At 44.4% G+C, this 15453-nt stretch overlaps 1 pseudogene; it reads right to left on the bottom strand.

Moving 5' to 3' along the window:
- Nucleotides 1–83: 83 nt before the first annotated feature.
- Nucleotides 84–10142, bottom strand: LOC102390396 (annotated as a pseudogene).
- Between the last annotated feature and the right edge of the window lie 5311 nt (nt 10143–15453).

A 15453-nucleotide genomic window follows, 5' to 3' on the forward strand; every position in this document is an offset into this window, starting at 1 on the left:
CAGCATCCTGGGCAAGAGTGCCCAAAGTGTGAGTGAGTGTTTTCTCGGAGCAGCCTTACTGATTCCTGAGCCACACCAAGCATTTACACTGCCTGTGCCAGGCCAATCCTGTCATTTCCTTGATCATAAACCTAGAAGTACTGCCTCAGAAAGACGTCACCCAGGATCCAGGTCTGTAGATATACTCACTGCGTTCTCTTTAAAGGTGGTATAGCAGTGGCCTCTAGAATCTTGGGGGAGTCAAAGACAAACACTAGTCAGCCTGAGCTCTTACCTGCGACTCCCACCATATTCAAATCCAGCACAATTATTGGTTTTATTTTCCTCTTTTGGTAAGTATCAAGGGGTTTTATGAGCAGCAGGGAATGTGAGAGTTCATCCAAAACCAAAACTGAACAAGACATGCCGTTGCCATAAGGAAGGGTATGGGGGAGTGGAAGACTGGGAGTTGGGGATAGGACAAAATGATAAAAAACAAAGTCTTACTGTAGAGCGTAAGGAACTATATTCAACATTCAGTGATAAATCACATGAAAAAGAATATACATTCTTAAACGAATGTGTAGTTTTTATGTGTATAACTCAGTCACATTACTGTACAGAAGAACTTAACACAACACTGAAGATCAGCCATACTTCAATAAAATTTTTAGAAAAGAACAAGAGTGTCCATAGTTCTCCTCATTCCCTGTGTCTTTCCTTCTGACTCCTGCTCCTTGTTTTCTCTGCAGAGAATGCTGGTTCTCCACCTGCATCCCCACAATCCATACTTTATTAACAAACTTTATTTTGTATTGGAGTATAGCTGATTAAAAATATTCTGAGTTTCAGTTGGAGAGTAAAGGGCCTCAACTGTATGTATCTGGGCATCCTGGTGCCAAAGATACCCCTCCCATCCAGGTTGTCATATAGGTGAGCAGAGTTCCCTGTGCTACAAAGTACTAGTTGCTGGTTATCCATCTTAAATAGAGCAGTGCCCAAAACACGTTCTTGAAGACTTAACTCAGGAACTCTGGGAAGCTTCCTTTGGCCCACACTCACCCTCTTTGGCCACTCCAGGCTTGGTTGGGTAACTTACTCTGGTTCCCCATCCGCACCGGTCAGTCCATAGCCCTCATCACCCCATGCCCCAATGCAGAGCACCTTGGGATGCCGTTTGCATGGAATCCAGTGCAGTTTTTCCCAGAACCAAGAAACCCTCCAAATGGCCCCATGAGTTTACAGTTTTAAAATTCCTGAAATTCCCTCAATTCCCCAAAGCCTTCTTTGAGCCCATCAGCCAGCTCTGAACTCCCACAGGGAGCTGACATGAAGCCTCCACCCTGTGCCAGGGCTGAGCAGTCACTGTGCACCCTTTATTCACATTAGCATCCAGCCTCCCCACAGAGAGGTCAGGTATCCCAACTGACAAAGGGGGCACCCGACCAGAGCAAGGGGAACATGCATCTGAGAACTAGGGTGACCATGCAATTTATCACCAAACCAGGAAAACTGCGAGAAGGAAATGGAGACTGTTAATCCCTATGGTGGGAGAGCACACTGGGAGTGTCCCCAGTCATTCTTCTTTTCACATGGCCTATTTCAGTGACCGCTAGAGCTGACTTTCATGTTCATGCATCTGAGGTTTCAGATTGAATGAAGCTCTTTGAGGACTGAGGACCATAGTGTTCCGCTCTCCTTGTGACTCCCACCATGCCAGCATGGTGTGGCATCTCCACATTTATTTCAGGATGATCAGTGTCCCAGACGGCCCTTTACTCTCAAGTGGTTGATTTTGTGGCAAGCTCTGGCCCAGCCACAGGGCTCAGCAGCGTCTGCAATAGTGCGAGATGGCCTGCAGAGGGCGCCCTCCTCCCAGCAGCAGCCCAAGGGTTCCTGCAAGTTCCTATTTGAAAACCACCCCTCAGGGTTCTCCCCTCACCTTGAGGATGTAGGCTCGAGCCAGCTCTGGGTATTTGATGCCATGATAGTGAAGATAATAGAGGGCAGGGTATTGACCGCAACATGAAACAAAGTGCTGTTAGAGAGAGAGGGTGAGAGGTTGGCCCTGGAGATCCTTCTTGTGTGTGGAACCTGGGAGTGACCCTGGAGCATGACCCTTCACCTCAGAACCCCGTGGCCTGGCGCCGATGAACTTCTGGATGTTACTGACCAGTCTTCTTGGGCCAAGGATCAGTGATGTCCTAGAGTCCACAAGGGCCTCACAGCAGCCAGAACAAGCAATAACCTTTCTTTACATGGAGATGCTGAGAGACAGTGTGACAAAGCGGGCATCAAGGCCACTCTGAGTCTCCCCAGAGCTGCCCCCTTCCCGACTGTCCCCTAAACATCCCTTCATCTTTTGGACTGACTCTTTTCCTTTGCTCTCCACACGGCACCTTCCTTGACATCCTTGAGTGCAGTATTCAAATACACCATGATCTTTTGTATCTTGACACAAGCTGGTCTTCCTTCCTAGAAGAGTCCCCTCCCCTTTGACTAGCAAATTTCTTCTGTGGAATCTTCCAGATTCCATCTTAATTGTCATCGATTCAGGGAAGTCTTTCCCTCAGTGTTTATCAGTGTCCTGTCTTGGTCACTTTCTGTAGACCCTTTCTCATGTCTGCTGCTGCTGCTACTGCTAAGTCGCTTCAGTCGTGTCCAACTCTGTGCGACCCATAGATGGCAGCCCACCAGGCTCCCCAGTCCCTGGTATTCTCCAGGCAAGAACACTGGAGTGGGTTGCCATTTCTTTCTCCAATGGATGAAAATGAAAAGTGAAAGTGAAGTCGCTCAGTTGTGTCCAACTCTTCGTGACCCCATGGACTGCAGCCTACCAGGCTCCTCCATCCATGAGATTTTCCTGGCAAGAGTACTGGAGTGGGGTGTCCCCCATGTCTAGCATGTAACAAAGTCACAATTCACTATGTTGCCCTAACATCTAAGAAGGCAGATGCACAAGAAATGAAACACACACATAATGAATTGTGACTTTGTTACATGCTCATGACACACGCACATAGTGAATTCTGACTTTCAAAGTCACAATTCACTATGTGTGTGTGGCATTTCTTGTGTATCTGTCTTCTTAGATGTGAGGGTGTGTTTTATTGCTTCCCTAAAGTGCCTGGCACACAGTGAATGACCAATGCTTGTCTGTTTAGTGAGTGGATGAAGACTGTGAAAATAATGAATGAGAAACATCCAGAGAGCTGTATCTGGTGGGAAGCAAATAATGGGTCAACCACAGAGTGAAGTTGGAGATTCACAGGGACAGCAGATTCTCATAATGGAGGGAGAGAGGGGCTCCTCTGGCAGAAGGTGTCTCCCAGCACTGCTCCTACAACCAGCTCAGACCCTGAGACCCTGGCCAGGAAATACATGACTAGCCCACAGAAACTCCAAAGGACAGGTCAGCTTTTGTCTGAGGGTATCACACAGAATCCTATCAATTATGCCTCTTGTCCTCAGGTCACTCCTGGATCACTTTCCTGATTCTCTGTTCTAGCCCCTGCCCCATGGTGTGCCCAGGTACATGGGGTGTCTTTTTTATTAGTTATTTTCAAGTCTTAAGACTGCAGCCAGCCTCTCTCCACTGCTGGGTAGCTGCTCCCTAAGAAGACCAGTTTTCCCCATTTGCTCAGGAATTTCCCTGTTTTTAAACTCACATTTATCTGTACTGAGAACTTCCTTGGTCCCAAGTAGCCCTGGACAGTTGATCATCTTATAACTCTGTCCAGGCTAGTGAAATTCTCCCTGATCCTCTGTACACCAAACTGTAGAGTCCTCTAACCATGCTCCATGCCTCTCATAGGGCAGTGGGTGCAGCCCTCTCCCAGCTGCAGACCTCTCTGGACCCTTTTAAAACCCTAGTCAGAGCCCTGGTCAGAAGGCCTGGGGATTATGAACCCATGGGTTGTTTGTGTATCTATGTGTTTATGTGTTTGTATATGTGTTTGTATGTGACTCTAATTGTGCTTTTGTGTCTCTGACTAGCTATGCATGTTTATATGTGTCTCTGTTTATATGTGTTTGCTTCTGTGTTTTCATGTGTCTGTGTGTCTGTCTGTGTCCTTGTGGGTGGTGTATATGTCTGTGTCACTATGTGTCTGAGAATGTATTTGTGTGTGTTTGCCTGTGTCTGTGTACAGATGTGGAGCATCACTTGGGCTGACCCTCAAAGTGAGAGGCTTACTGGTCCATGTGTACATGCCAGTCTCCTGCTTGGATCAATGGTACCCAATTGCGCACTTCTGGTAGTAGGCTTTGTCTACCCCACCAAACATCACCATACTGCCCTTCCCCTGCATCTGTAGAGAGAAAAGAAGGGGAGATCTTTGGAGGACAGTAACAACAGCACTGTTGGAGAGCTTGTGTTTGTGCTTGTCTACCCACCAAGGCCCTAATAAGGTCTCCATTTACAGATGCAGAAATCCAGGTTAGGAGAGATTGAGAACCAGACTGAGGTCAGTAACTGGCTAATGAGTGGCACAGAGGAGGTTAGAAGCTGAGTCACATGGCTGGGCTCCACCCACTATGTCTTCTGAAGAGGCCCAGGACCTCCTGCTACCTGTGTGCTCAGAAACCCTCACATGACACGTGTTGAAGAGTTTTTGCTTTCCCCTTATCCAGCTTATCATTTTTCAGGAAAATCAAAGCCTGGGAGTGCTAAGGATGTGGGTTCAGGTCACCCAGAGTTGGCTCCACTGGCCTGTGACCTCTACTGTCCAAAGAGCCCCACACTCAGAAGGGACCCCACCTCTGCTCTCCTTGTCTTAAAATGACTACTGTTTCTTGAACAAGGGATCCCACATTTTGTTTTGTGTCCCATACTTTTCTTTTTCACTGGCTCCTGCAAATTGGGTGGCTGGTCCTGGGCTTCCAGTGGAAAGCTATGAGGAAGGAAAGATATCCACCATCTTTCTTCTTCCTTCCTTATCAAATTCATAAGCAAATTGTATTGCTTTTTCCTTCAACTTGCTTCCTGTTGCTTTCCATTAATCTTCCTCCTCACACCCCTCTAGACTAAGTTACTGGTCTTGAGCCCAGGAGTAGGGATGTGTTCCAATAAAACATTATTTATAAAAACCAGCGGTGATGCCAGGTAGGGCCCTGGGGCCATAGTTTTCCTGGGTTAAATTATCTCTCAGGATACTTCTTTATTAAGAGTTCTATAATTTTTGTGCAACTGAAAGCATCTTACAGCTAATTTGGAGAAAGGTATTGTCCATCTCAGGCTTACATGCTCAAGTAGAAGGCAAAAACAGGCTCAGAAATGGCACCTTGATTCTTCAGGTTGGCAAAGATGGGGATGGCTCCAGTAAGGGATATGTTAGGGTAGTTCAAGCCCAAGATGCCATCGAAAGGTATACCCTCAAACCTGGATTCTGCCAGGCTTATACCAAACGGCTGGTCAGTACTTACAAGGTCCCCAGTCTGTGGGAGAGAAGATTGCTCCCACTTACAGATAGGTGAAGTGGGGCTAGAACTGGGCTGGGGTGCATTGCCGTTAGATCCTCAAAGAAGAACTGAGGCTGGGCTGTGTCTTTGGTGGACCTCAGACGGTTAGACCAAGCTTGGAGGGAAATTTGGGTTCCATTTGTGAGAGGCTGTGAATTTTAAAACATCTGCCCCTCTGAAAAACACCACCTGAGTGAGTCAAATTGGCCTTGTGGCTTCTGTCCAGGTGGGGCAATCAAGAGTCAGGCCAGGACCCATTGGCGCCACCTTGTGGACAAAACGATCAAGAGCAAGATAGCCTTCTCTTTGACATGATGTAATGACAGGAATGGACTGCATTCTCTGTAAGGTGCTGTGGATTCTGCATCTGACCGGGAAGGCAGAAGCCGAAAACACAGTCTTACTTGCAGGGTTCTATGAAATTCAGTTCAGTTCAGTCTTTCAGTCGTGTCCGAATTTTGCGACCCCATCAATCACAGCACACAAGGCCTCCCTGTCCATCACCAACTCCTGGAGTTTACTGAGACTCATGTCCATCGAGTCAGTGATGCCATCCAGCCATCTCATCCTCTGTTGTCCCCTTCTCCTCCTGCCCCCAATCCCTCCCAGCATCAGAGTCTTTTCCAATGAGTCAACTCTTCATATGAGGTGGCCAAAGTACTGGAGTTTCAGCTTTAGCATCATTCCTTCCAAAGAAATCCCAGGGCTGATCTCCTTCAGAATGGACTGGCTGGATCTCCTTGCAGTCCAAGCGACTCTCAAGAGTCTTCTCCAACACCACAGTTTAAAAGCATCAATTCTTTAGCGCTCAGCCTTCTTCACAGTCCAATTCTCACATCCATACATGACCACAGGAAAAACCATAGCCTTGACTAGACGGACCTTTGTTGGCAAAGTAATGTCTCTGCTTTTCAATATGCGCTATGAAATTACTGCCTGGGAAATTTCCTTTTAGGGATATGTGTGTATTTCTGTGAGTGTGATTGAAAGAGAAAGAGAAAGAGAAGGGAACTACTCAAGTACTTTGGAGAGGTAGGCCATAGATTTTATTAGACTCTCAAAGGTCTCCTAGAGTGAGAACTCATTTATCAAGGCCCCTGACATTGCTGGCCTCCAGTTTCCCACTATGAATACTTGAAGCTCTTGACTGTCCCCAGGGTCCCCAGACCAGTTTTATCTTGTCCCAAACACCCCACAGCAAGTACAGTCTTGAAAAGCCAGCACAGCTCCACCACTTACCATATATGTGACCTCAGCAAGGCCCTGAGACTTTTTGTTTATTGTTTATTAGTTTATTTCAGGTAATAAACTAGTTATTACCTGAAAGTGGCTGGAACAGCCTGTGAATATACAAGTGGGTGCTTTTATCCCCTCTTCTTGCTCCCAACAAAATGAACCTTGAACTGCTCATGGGCAGAGGAGCTGCAAGTCCACACCTCAAGTCACTCTCTAGGTTAGCTAATCCGTTTGCTTGTGTTTCACCATGGGCAGTGCCTCTCCAGAGACATGATCCTATGGGTAAGATGGCCAATATCTATGGGAGTTAGGCTAGGAAGGGTCCTGCCAGATGGTCCTGCATCTGTTTTGCAAGCAAGGGTCACTCCATAGCTAGTCCTGACTCAGCTTCTCTTTACACGTTACCGGAATGGTGTCATAAGCAAGAAATCCCTTCATGCTCCCAGATCCATAGGCAAGCCTGAAGGTCTTCTGGGTAGGCCGGAAGGTGGAGGACTTGTAATATCTGAACCTAACTTGTGTAGCTGCAGACACTAGAGATGAGTGTCATCAGGTGCCAAGGGTGGAAAACAGGGTGGCAGGGCAAGTGAAAGCTGATCTGGGTAAGGGATGTCTGTACTTACAACAGGCTGGACTGGGGCAAAAGAGAGAGAGCACCCACAAGTCAGATGAGAATCTGTCAAAGATAACCTCGAATTCCTAAGGGAGTGTTCCAATGGTGATGTTACCTACATAGAGCATCTACAGCGAGAAGGAGGGAGTGGGTTAGTGCAGAACTTTCTACCCTCTATTCCCACACTGCTGCCTCCCTTTGGGTGTCACACATCTCTTGAGATCACTTTCTAACCACTGTGCAGCTCACAGCCTTTGAACACAAAAGTGCTTCATTTGATATTTTTTTTTTCCTGTGCTACACTGTATGCAGGATATCAATTCTATCACCAGGTGTTGAAGTGGTACTTCTTGCATTGGAAGCCCAGAGGCATAACCACTGGGCCTCCAGGACCACTGGACATGCAGGGAAGTCCTGCTGCCTTCATTTGAGAAGCTCTCTCGTCTCTTCAAACTCAGCCTTAGCACCCCCTTCTCCAAGAGGTCCTTCTTGATCAACCCCAGCCACTCCTTTCAAACTCAGACAACATGCAATCAACACCACACAGGTGACCCTTTCATTTGACATGTATTTACTCTTTGCCTATCTTTGAGGCTGGCATGGGCATTTGGTAAGACAAAATAAGCCCTTTTCTAATCTAAAAACAGTAAGCACTCTGTTAGGTTCTGATGGCTTTACACAGAATATGGGTTCAGTAACTTTTTACTGCTGTGATTCTTGCATCTCTGGAAACTGAATTCCTCTGCCTGGGGATTCACAGTTGCTTTGCAGTTGGTTCTACCTTTTGATAAGATACGGTTCACTCTTCATCTGTAACTGAGTGACTCCCTTAGTTCATAAGGATATGCTGCTGCTGCTGCTGCTTCTAAGTCACTTCAGTCATGTCTGAATCTGTGCAACCCCATAGACAGGAGCCCACCAGACTGCCCTATCCCTGGAATTCTCTAGGCAAGAACACTGGAGTGGGTTGCCATTTCTTTCTCCAATTCAGAAAAGTGAAAAGTGAAAGTGAATTCGCTCAGTAGTGTTCGACTCTTAGCAACCCCATGGACTGCAGCCTACCAGGCCTCTCCGTCCTTGGGTTTTTCCAGGCAAGAGGATGGAAATGGGTCGCCATTGCCTTCTCAGAAGGAACAATCTCCATCAAACTAATGACACATCTTTGACACAGAAATGGATGTTTACCTGCCACCTGGTAATTTCTGGGCCCAGTCACCAAGACCAAGATTGAGGATGATAGTGCCTTCTGCTCTGGGTGGGGCCTCTGTTGCCCAGGGTTTCTGTCTACTGCTGGAGCCCCAGGCCCAACATCCCACCTGTCACCTCCAGATGACCCCAGTGCTAGGCTAGAGCACCAGGGGGTGCTGTGGAGCATGATCCTCCCAAAATACTCACATCCATGATGTTCCTCAGGGGGTAAATAGTAATATTTGAGCCATGAGAAGAAATCTGGGACAGTCTGTAAGCATGTTCCTTCAGGAAATTGTTCAGCATGTTTTTTTCACAGAGGGTTTTTCTCATGATCTTCACTTTTGTTAGAGGTATTCTTTCATCGAGCATTTGACAAAGAAAACAAATAAGAAGCTACAATTAGCTGTCAGTGTTAAGCTATAACTGTCATTGCAATGGCACTGTGTATTTTCAAATCATTTTTATGAGTCACCTTATTATCAGAATTTTATGCATATACCATGGCAAAGACATAGGTTTGAATAAAGATTCGGTTATGTAACGTTGGGTAGGCCATATGACCATGTGGGGTCTCAGTCTCTCCTCAATAAAATGATGGAATGCAATGATTCAAACCTTCCAAATAGAATATTTTGGGGATAAGTGAAGTGATGGATATAAGGTACCTGATAAATAGGAAATCTCAACAATGACAGTCATTAGCATTGCTGTTGCCATCCCACTGTATCCTTCTCATAGAAGCTCAGGGAAGGAGGTAGAAGTGGGATTCCTATCCTCTTTTACAAAGGAGGAATTTGAAATGCAAGAGGTTTGAGAATTGGCTGTGGTCACACTGCTTGTCAGATATAAAACAGTGTATAAGTAGCTCTGCCAATCTTTCTCCAAGTTGAAAGAGAAGAGATAGTTGAAAAAAGAATCCAGGACACAGGGAAAAATTTAGGGCAATGTGAAGGCTTGAGAAGGGACGACAGAGGATCAGATGGATGGATGGCATCACTGACTCAATGGACGTGAGTCTGAGTGAACTCCAGGAGTTGGTGATGGACAGGGAGGCCTGGCGTGCTGCGATTCATGGGGTCGCAAAGAGTCGGACATGACTGAGTGACTGATCTGATCTGATCTGAAAGGCTTGAGAAGGAAGGATGAGTCAAATGAAATATTAAAAGAAAACAACACAGGGAGAAATACACTCAGAGCCTTCCAAAGAGATAGAGAGATAAATGATAGTGATACAGAGATGCAGACATAAACATATACACACTGAAGTAGAGAGGAAACAAAGAGAACATGCTAAATAAAATGTAGAAAAGTGCTATTCCACAGTACCACACCTACATCTGCATTGACTGTGCACTGAACAATTGCAAGGAGTTCCAATTTCAATAGGTCATGACATGACTGGACCCCAGAGTTGTGCAACTATGCAAATCTACACCAAGAACCTTGGGACCCACAGTTCCTATAGAAAGATACTTATCAATAAGTAAGGGTTGAACTTCAAGATTGTCAGGGAAATATTCCATTCCTGTGTAAACCTGATGAATAGAAGAATCAGATGAAAAGAAAAATCACAGAAATGAACATGATGTGCCTTACAGTCTCCATACTTAATGACTCTGCAATCTGAGCAGGCCACCAGCCCGAGGAGCACAAGCCATTTCATGCTTCTTTCCTGGCTCCAAGTACTCAGGGAAGTTCAAGTTCTTAGCATGTAGTGGTGACCAGGAGCCCCTGGTTACATATGCTCTGACATGCCCTAGTTTAGCCCTTTAGGCCAATAATAGGTCTGCAAAAAACAGAACGATCTTGATAAAATCTTTACCTTCATCAGTGTCCTTGGCGAGTGGACTTTGAAGCTTCACAGAATACAGAGAATTGAACTGCAATCTCCTCTTTGAAACTTGGTGGGATAATCAAACTGATCTGTATGGACTCTAAGAAGATGGAGAAACTTGCCTACTTGGAGAAAAAACTGCTAAGAACATCATGAAAATGGATACTAAGGACCATACTCAACATTCTTGGTTTCATGTCATCTTCCTAGCCACTTCATGAGATATGCATTTCTGTCTTCATTGGAGAGGAGATTGCTAGGAGGATAAGTTGTCAAATGGCAAAGTGAAGACTTCAGGGGCAGCCCAGGGACATACAACTGGCTTTAGGTAGTGAGTCTAATGGCAGATATCAGGGGCACCTATGATGCCAGGCTGCAACAAAGATTTAGGGAATAGTAGTACTTCAGTTGCATGGTTTCAGTATTGGAAGAAATGTCATATGCATCCATAAGATATTTTATATCATCCAAAAACTATACAAGGAAGAAGTGTGTTCTGGGTTCTGGGTTAAAGGCTTCAAAGTCAAAGTTGATCAAGACAAAAGTAGTCTTTATCTTAAGAGAGCTAGAAGTCTAGTTCTCACAAACTCATGGCCCTAGGAGGCAAGATAAATGATACTAGGACCAGGTTGCCATGTTGGACCCTGGGCAGCACAGGACCCTCCCAGCACAGCACTGGGAGCAGCCTTTCCGACACTTCACCCATGCTGAAAGCAGGCCAGTTGGCCATCTTTTCAAGAGAATCAGAAGTTTGGATATTTACTTACAATCTACTGACTTTAATATTAGCAACTAATCCCCCCCCCCCAAAAAAAAATGGTGGGAATGAAATCTCCACAGCGATGTTCTGGAATCAGCTTTCAGTCTCTGCAGGTTTTTATTTCTCACCTAGAGTTGGGACTGCAGTGGGGACAGAGAGGAATTTAATTCATGTTGGCTGATTTACAAAGAGACTGAATGCATACTGAACAAATGTGTTTCCTTTCTATTTATAAAGAAATATCACCAGGGACATACAAATCAACGAATTTAACTGCTGAAGATAAATGGATATATTTCTGAAATAATTTCCTCATAGGTTCTATGCCATGAAAAATTTTGTCTGCCAAACCAAACATACAAAAAAACAATTTTGAAGTGTCTTCCCAATCAAAGAAGACAAAACAATTGTGGCAGCCAAGTAAAGACAATCGTGTTTAATGACTCATCCAGGATTCCCAGGTCCTATTCCTGCCTGAGATCTATCAATGACTGTCCCTTGAATACAACAGGAGCCTCTCCTAGTCTCCAGATGTGTGTAGATGGGCCACTGTGTCTTAACACTCATTTTTGCACATTGCTTAAATTCAGTTTTGGTGGTTAAATCCCAACAGGGGTAATATGATGTCACTGACAAATGACACACATATATGCCCTTTGAACTATGGTGTTGGAAAAGACTCTTGAGATTCCCTTGGACTGCAAGGGGATCAAACCAGTGCATCCTAAAAACATCAGTCCTGAATATTCACTGGAAAAACATGCTGAAGTTGAAGCTCCAATTATTTGCCCACCTGATGGGAAGAACTGACTCATTGGAAAAGACCCTGATATTAGGAAAGATTGAAGGCAGGAAGAGAAGGGGAAGACAGGATAAGATGGTTGGATGGCATCACCAAGTCGAGGGACATGAGCTTGAGTAAGCTTCAGGAGTTGGTAATGGATAGGGAAGCCTGGCATGCTGCAGTCCATGGTGTTTCAAAGAGACCGACACAACTGAAGGATGGAACTGAACTGAACAAATTGAGAACAAAGACTGATTAATTGCATCAAGTTGGTGACTAGCTGCCCAAAACAACACATTACTTAAGTGGCTTTAAAATTCAGAATTATGACTACATTCAGAGTGGAATATCTTCTAGGAAAAAACAACAATACTGCCCATCCAAAACAAAACCAAAGAAAATAAAAAGATACACATGAAAGAAATCTGAAACTATATTCAACAACTTATTATTCCTCATGTTGCTTCTTTTATTGTGACAGAATCATGTATATATTAACAGGTAAAAGCAACACAATAATTAAAACTAATGTTCTGAAGTAAGCCTTTCAGTGACTAGAAAAAGAGGTTCACTCATAATATAAAGAACTTTAATTAAAACTTTGCTGTCTTAAATCTTGAACTGAAAGCATGTTTGTATCAACTAATTATATTCCTTTTTATTTTATTTTTTAAGGAAAATGTGTCCTTCCTACTCTGACCAATGTAAAGTCTGCAATCAATGAAAACTTGATAACAGTGACTATTCTGAGGTATAACATGTAGCTTCTAAATACATTTCCCATCAGATGATGCATGGATTCTTAAAGAGATGGCTGATTTCAGGACTGGGTAAAGAAATGTACAATATAATCTTGGGAATCATGAAGGACCAGAAAGCTAAGGGACTTCAAAGACCAATGGGGACTGGACAGAAAGTTTAGGAATCCAAATGAAAAGGCCAAACATTTGCCAGTTTGTTGAGCAGAATGATGCTTCTGCTTCTCAACACACTGTTTATGTTTCTCATAGCTTTCCTGCCAAGAAGCAGAAACCTGATTTCACAGCTGCAGTCACCATCCACAGTGGTTTTAGAGGCTAAGATGAAGAAATCTGTCACTCCTTCTGCCTTTTCTCCTTCTATTTACCATGAAGGATGGGACTGGATCCCATGATCTTAGTTTTTTAATATTTAATTTTAAGCTAGCCAAATGTGTCCAAATGTTAACAGGCAACATCTTATTTGTCTATGTGATAGATTGCTAAGGCACCAACTCACAATTCTGAGCACTGAGAAAGGAAAATGATCATCAATATTTAAGCTATTTTTGTTTCTATTAAGCATAGGTTATGTAACTACAAAGAGTTCCAGGAAAACAAGCTAGATTGTCTCTTCTGGGGGTGATGAGAGAGTGTGATGGGCAGCAGCTATAATACACATGAAGCCTCACCCACTGGCCTGAAGCTCACCTCCTGCTGTGGAGATCTGATTCTAATAGACCAAGGACTGGTACTGGTCCTGACCCACTGTGCTGGTATTGTGGACTCCTGCTCTAAACCCAATAATGGGACATTCTGTAAAACAAACTACCCTGCTTCCTCCCAGTTTCTGAACAAATGAATGGCATTAAAATTGGGAGAGGAACAGTTATTTCATCTAAAGGAAGACAACCAAGTGCAACATATGACTACATTCTTTCAATAAACTGTGAAAATACATCTGCTTTAGAGATTCAGGAAAATTTGTACATGGACTGGATATTAAATGTTAACTTTATTGGGAACAAAGAGCATTTTTTAACATCCAATTGTGTTACCCCAAATTATGTACATTTTGTGAATTGTTCATCTAGTCCCTAAAACACTTCAGGAAAAATGAATAAGTAAAAGCGAGAATGAAATGAGTGTCTATCTTGATTTAAAAACAGATCTGCATAGCTGCTATGGATTGAATTGTGTCTACCCTTGACTCCCAATGTGATGGTATTAGGAAGTAGGGCCTTTGGGAGGTACCCAGGTTGACATGGGGTTTTGATGGTTGTCCCTCATGATGGGATTAGCCTCTCCCTATTTTTCTCTCTTATTCTCCCTCTTCCTCTTTCCCTTCAACAACCACATGTGAGAAGATATAAGAAAAGAAAGACAGATGCAAGTCAAGAAAGTCTTCACTGGGAACTCAGTTGGCCATCACCTTGATGTTGCATAGTCTCTAGTCTATGACAACCTGTGAGACTATGAGGTTAGTTTTGTAGTTATTGATGCCGAATTATAAAATATAGGATTTATGACACTCTTATTTATTATATTTGTTATGTTTGAAATCATTTTGTAGTAAGAAGTTAATAGAAAGTACATTTTAAAGTTTCTGTCTTAGTTATACCCTGAGGATCCCAAGATAACAGATTCAGGAAGGTCCCCAATAAATGAGTGGTGGGAGGACAACATGCTCCTTACTCCAACTCATCTCTTGTCATCTGAAAACAGTCCCCTACACCTGACACTCTTACAGCCTCCCTCCTTCATCTTCATCTCCATTCCCCTGCTAAGCTGAGTCATCTAGCTGGCAATGTTGATGATTCAGGACAGGGTCTGGAAGCAGAAGGAATGCAGACAGTTTTAGAAAGAATGAACTGGGAAGACCCATCTTGGTTTTCCCTTCTTTAGTGTCATTTGCAGGTAAGGGATTGAGGCAGGGCAGGGATGGAGCCACAAGTGGGACTGCCTAGATAGCTACAAGTGAAGGGAGGAGGAATTCAGAACCCAGTAACAAGAAGTGTTCTGGGCAGCTTACACAGGACCCAGGAGGGAAGGAAGAAGCAATGGGAAAAGAATAGTGCCTACCTGAGGACCAGACCTTCTTGAGTCTTCCGGTTAAACTTGGAGGTCATGTCCTTCGGCTGGAATTCCCGCTCCAGATGTGGAGGGGAGAGAGCTGTACTCAATGCTAATGAATCACAGGGAGAGGGACTGCCTCCCCCTGAGGCCCTTTTATTCCAGTCTAACTGTGAGTATCATCCCAAGCCAGAGAGCAAATGGCAGGTCATCCAAAAGATGACTTATTTTAATTGGTATTTAAAATATACAAATATTGTCTAAGAGTCCTGGCATATCTAGTTCCCAGAGTTTTTTTTTGGAGAGATGATTCATCAACCTAATTTGGGTTTCTGCTGAGGAATCTACAATATTCTCCACTGGTAACTTCTGACTTATAACTACCTGATCTCATCCCACAGAACCCAAATGATGGTAAGTTCCAGTGGGCAAGGCCTTTAAGGTCCTCAGTGTCACAGTAGCTGTGTTCCAAGTGGTCTACCACTCCCAGTCCTGAGCCCAGGACCCATGAACATCACCAGACAGTTACAGCCCCCTGACCACCACAGGCAGTCTCAGCAGCCTTAGCAACAGGCACCTCTGATCCACTTGTCCACTGATTGGCATTGAGTCTTAGTCTGGAACAAGTGTTCTGGAGCAAGACCAGTCTCCATCTTCCAAGAGATGGGAAATTGAACCCTGGGGTGTATGACTCACCTTAGCTGTAGGTGAGTTAGTGAAGACTTGGGACCCAGGAACTCTGGTTCTCAGGCTAGGTGACTTCCAGGAAGGGAATGAAGTGAGAAG

This window comes from Bubalus bubalis, chromosome 5 (assembly GCF_019923935.1).
Source record: "Bubalus bubalis isolate 160015118507 breed Murrah chromosome 5, NDDB_SH_1, whole genome shotgun sequence".
Classification (NCBI taxonomy): Eukaryota; Metazoa; Chordata; class Mammalia; order Artiodactyla; family Bovidae; genus Bubalus; species Bubalus bubalis.